Consider the following 5,564-nt stretch of genomic DNA (forward strand, 5'->3'; position numbering starts at 1 on the left):
AGAAATATTTTAACACTGGCTAATTTTTTGGTGAATGCAGATTGCCTTTCTGAGCAGTGAAAAATCTCGCTAAGCTCAAACCATGACAAAAGTAGCAATAGCTCTGTGAAAAAACAGCTATAGGTACAGTTTGTATGGCTGATTGCAACATTCAATTTGAAACCTGGGCAGATTGACTTTGTGTATCTTGTGTATCCCACACCTCAATGAAATTTCTCACACAAGCCTAATTCCACTGAAATATTTTAATGAACCACATTGAGCACCAATTTATACTAGAGATCCCACCTACTTACACAGGATGAAACCTCCCCCTTTTTGTAGTTTACCACACCACACGTGGCAGAGTCCATACAAGGCTGCCCATGTTGCCAGTGCAAATTGAAGGCCTCCCCAGCCCATGCTGTCCACATTCCCATCCCTGCTAAGTATTTTTAGCAGCATGCCAATCTAACTTCAGGTGTTTGCTTGTCACATGTTCCTCTGTTTCTTCTACTTCTTAAGATATAAAAATGAAGCACTTAAAAGTTCTTAAATAAATATAAACTCCCATGTTATTACTGGCCATTCCCCATTACAGGCAAAACCTAGTGTTCTCTAGAATCCTAGAATGGTTTGGGTTCAAAGGGACCCTAAAGGTCATCTAGGCCAATTCTCCTGCAATGAGAGGGGCAACTTCAAGCAACTTCAACTGAGAGCCCTGCCTCAACCTGACCTTCAATGCTTCCAGGGCTGGGGGCATTTGCAGCTCTCAGAAGCCTGTTCCATTGTTTCACCACGCTCCCTGTAAAAATGTCCCCCTCACATCCAGTCTAATTCTACCCTCTCTGTTTAGAACCATTGCCCCTATTCCTAACTCAGTCCCAGTTGGAGAGAACCAATTTGTTCATCTGACTCTGTATGCCAGTGACCTCAAGGTCACAGCACGCAGAGCAGCGCAGGCTGGCTGTGCCAGCACAGCAGTGGCCCTGCTATTCCAGGCTCCTCTCCCAGAAACAGCACATGCAGCAGCTCCTTTTGCAGCAGCTCCCAGCAAGCACAGCATTTCTGTACAATATCCATTTTTACTCTTGCATGTCCAAAAATTTCAGCAGCAGCACAAAATGAATGCAGAACAACAGTGCTTTAATGCTTCAAACCTAAGGAGAGAGATTGCCTCCCTCTCAAGTGGGATGGATCCGTGTGTTCCCACGTTCGGTGCTGAGGAGGGGGCTCACCAGCAGGGGAGGGCACCCTCCAGACAGCCCTTCCCAGCCCCCTGCCCTGGCAGGGGAGGGCAGAGCTCGGGGTTCCAGCGTTACTTGGTTACTTTCAATGAAAGGAGCTGGGCTGTGCTCAATAGCCGCTGAGTACATTCCTCAGATTCTTTTCTTCTGTGCTTTGTAAATCGGGGTTGGAAGTTATTGCTGAAAGCACAGGAAGTTTAAAATCACCTTTTTCAGCCTCCTGTCACCTCAGGGTATTTTTGTGACAAACTGACCCAGGCTTGAAGGATGAAACTCCTTTTATAGCCCCAGTAACAAAACAGTTTACAAAATAATGAATTACTGACCTTACCATACTCTCAGCTGGCACTCTCAGGTTGGTAAGTAGCCATGCCCATGAGCAGAAGCACAAGTTGTGCCCCTGGTAATAAGAGCCCAGCTGTCACAGGGGCCAAGGGTTCCTTTGTATCCCGTTGAAAGTGGCCTTTTAAAGACCAGCATGGTACATCTTATCCACTGAAATTAAACAAAAGTTTTCCATGACTACAAACTGCATTGTCAGTGCTCACCTCCCTACTAACAACACTTATTAAAGCTCCAAGGGGAATTTAAAATTGAAATCTGGATGGCCAGGGCACAACTGTGTCCTGCAGGGATCCAGTGGGAAAATCCAGATGATTAAGGCATTGTGATCCACAAGAAAAGCATTTAAAAATATTTACCCTATATTAAATATATAACCATAAGCAAAATGAGGAACAGGTCAAGTGTTTACTATAACTCTCTTCCAGAATTTTCTGTCTAGGGACAGAACCACAGCCTAAGGTGGAGCACACTGGTCACTGCTATGATTCAATTCCTGCTCCATTGCAAAGGGTTGAGTTCAAGCAGCACCTCAGCTCCATCCTTTGGATGTTGCACCTCAGCAACATCCAAAGCCACAGGAAAAAGCCACCCTGCACTGCTTGCTGGCAGGCAGCTCCTGTCTGTACAGCTTCAAACCTCCCACCTCCATGGCAGGAGGACAGAAGCCCCTGGCAGGACAGGTGACCCCGCGTGCCAACGGAGCAAGGCCAACTCCCCAAGCACCGGGCACCAACTCCGTGTCAGAGAGGGACGGCAGAGCCAGACTGAGCTCCACGAGGAGTCAATGCTGGGTCAGGCCAGCAAGCAGAAATCAGGATTCCTCCTGCCTCTCCTTGAATCAGACATCATCCTCCCAGGGCTTTCCAAGCTGAGGTAAGTATTTCAATTTATGGTTTGGAACATATATTTTTTCTCCTCAATTTTTGCTTCCGACCGCATATTTTTGTAGGACTTCTTCCCTTACTTATTCAAATACTGGCTTTAATTATCCCAGAAAATATTTGCTTTTGATTTCCTTGTAGATACTTAGGAAACTGAGTCTTTAAAGGAACAAAAACCCAGAAAACTTTATTTTCACATTCATTTAAGGGTTTTCAGTTCAAAATTGGAGATAAAGGAAGAAGGTTTTATCCAAGCAAGTTTTTAACCAGAAAGCTACTATAAATTATGAGAGGATTGCTAAAGGTCAGCATGCTATAACCAAATTCCAGCTGGTTAAATTACTGCTATACTGCGCTTCCAAGAAAATCTGTATTCAACATCTGTTTTCTTTACAGGAGATCATTAGGAACAGGCAGCCAGAGTCATAGACTCATTCTGCACTTACCTCAAGTTTTGAAAGGACAGATCTGTCCCTCTCTAGACACAAGACAAGATTAAAACCTGGCCTTGTTGGACTTGGTCACTACTGTGATGTTTTAGAGTTGCTTTGGAAGCAGACATTACCCAAAAATCAGTATTAATGAGGAAAACAGGAAGGGGAGCTGGAGACCAGCCAGGTCTGCTTCTCATCATTTACACTTGCTGCTGTTCAGACTAATTTTTTATCAAGTCAGAGCAGATTTATCTTTATGACATAGCTGACAAAAAACTTCCTGAAAAAAAAAAAATCTGTGGCTGATAGTCTAATTAGGAATCAGTGTGGATCCCAACATCCTGCTGCTTCTGAAGAGGTCAGTACTCTAAAAAACCCAAACCCGAACCCCTTCACATCTCAAAGAGCTCAGCAATTACTTAAAATTATGGAAAGCAACTGTCACTGTCTAGCATGTGCTAAAACAATTGCTTCCCAACACTCTCAATTTGTTTTTCCAAGACCAGCACATGAAGGATGGAGACATCTGGATATTTCAAGGTCAGTACGGTTATGGATACAAATTCAACAGCAAAACCATGTTCTGCTCTGTAAAAGGACACAACCTCTGCTCTGGGCACAACCTGAAGCAACCAGACCAGAAGCATTGCACATTTCTCCCACTCCTGTTGTTTCTATTCTCTTCCCATCCCTTCCTTATCTTGATTTTGGTTCCTCTTCATAGCTTTGACACAAACACAAGGCAAAGACTAAGAGTAAAACAGATGCTTCTGGCTGTGGTGAAAATTTTGAAAATGCTCAGCCTCCTGTCAATGTTGTCATTATGGAAGTATTTGATGTCACATGCAGAGAAGAGTCTTCACAAGCAGAAATACCAAGACACAGAGAAAAAAAAAACTGCAAATAAAACTGAAGGGTGTGAGTGTGTCTGGAACAACAAAGTGCCTGACATTTTGGGGCAGTGCCCTTCCTGTACCTCCAGCAGCTTTTTCATCCCAGACCTGAAGTTGTAGCATCCATCACAGGAGGCTGGTCACAGGGTTATGGGGGCTTTAACTCAAATATATTAACTACCTGTTTTGGTCAAGTTACACAGAACAATAGAAATAAAAACTGCAGAGGAACATCCAAACAGAGTGTCATGACCATTCAAGGTGACACACTGATTTTTTTATACAAGTGTTCAAATTATCACATTTCTTGTTTCCTTTATTCTTTCTACATGAACATCATGTTGCTACAATGAAAATGAGAGTTAAATCTGGGTCTAGTATAAGGAGAAGTTTATCTTACCACGGGATCTTTTTCATTGCTTGTTTTGTCTTTGAATTATTTATGACCTTTAAAAAATGTCTATTCCTCAGTTGACTCATATGCAGCATATTTACTTACCCTCTAAATGGCTATGGACCTTATCATACCTAAAAATGTTTTTATAGTAAGTTTTGAACTGTGCAGGACTATTGAAGTTTTGAACCCACATTTCAGATCCTCAAGTGTTTTCAGGAAGAAATGCTAAGGAATAGTTTAGGTAGGATAGAGAGTGAACAGGTGGACTATTAAAATTTGGTAGAGATTCATTAGAGATGAGGGAGAAGATATAGAGTAAAACTTAGAAAAGAGCAGGGAAGAAGAAAAATTCATTATATAGTACTTTAAAGACCAGTGATATGAAGGGGTACCCACAGCTGCACAGGCCCACCAGGATGGGGTTTGGTTTATCTTACAGGATTATCTGAAATGAGCAGACCAAAGAATCTCCTGCTGCTCAGCTGTAGCACAGCTCCAACTGCCCTATTTCATGAAGCAGCTGCTGAATTAGACATGGTTCTACCCAAGGGTGGCCATGGTTTCCACACACTGCACTGGATGTAAAGCAGTCTTCCAAGCAACCCCAAACTTCCTTTGCAATTTGCATTGTTTTGTACAATTCTTTGCTTTGTTTCTCCCTACAGAGGAAAAGAGGGTTAAACAACCCCAATCCTTCATAAAACTAACATTTTTAATAAGCTAAATGCAGAAAAAAAAAAAATCCCACCACCCAAAACCACACCCCCTTTCTCTGCTTCTTCCAATCAAAAAGAGAGGTGAGATGTTGCCTGGATTTAAATAAAAGTACTGCTGTGGCTTCCCCCCATAGCTCATCTTTATCTAAATGCTGAGGTAGTTTGCAGTCACACATCCCAAAAGGAGCATTAAGGCAAGTGCAGTACATCAGCTTTAGAGTTTAGAAGGAGTGTCCAAGGCAGAGTGACACAGCAGTGCACACAGACAGGGACTTCAGAGGCAAACAAGCTTGAGGGCCTTGGGGACAGGACAGACACTCCTCACATCCCCTGACAGGCTCCTGCTCAAATCCTGGCCAGCAGCGAGCGACTGACACGGCACTGACCACCCAGGCTCTTTCTTAGGGGTGTTGATGCCTTTACCTGGTTTGTGCTATCAGTAGCAAAGCTGTGATGGGCAGGAAGCTTGACCCATCCTTCAGCCCTGGAGAGGCAGAGCTGGAGCAGTTGGGAAGGCAGGATGCAGAAGCACACTGTCAGAGCTGCTGTTTGGGAAAAGGGAAGTGCAATGCCACTGGAAGGACCTCACTTCTTTCATGTTACAGTAGAGAAGTTTGAATTCCTGACCTTTGAGGAGACATCCATCTGGAGACTTTTTATTTTCACACAGAT

Source organism: Molothrus ater, chromosome 7 (genome assembly GCF_012460135.2).
Source record: "Molothrus ater isolate BHLD 08-10-18 breed brown headed cowbird chromosome 7, BPBGC_Mater_1.1, whole genome shotgun sequence".
Taxonomy (NCBI): Eukaryota; Metazoa; Chordata; class Aves; order Passeriformes; family Icteridae; genus Molothrus; species Molothrus ater.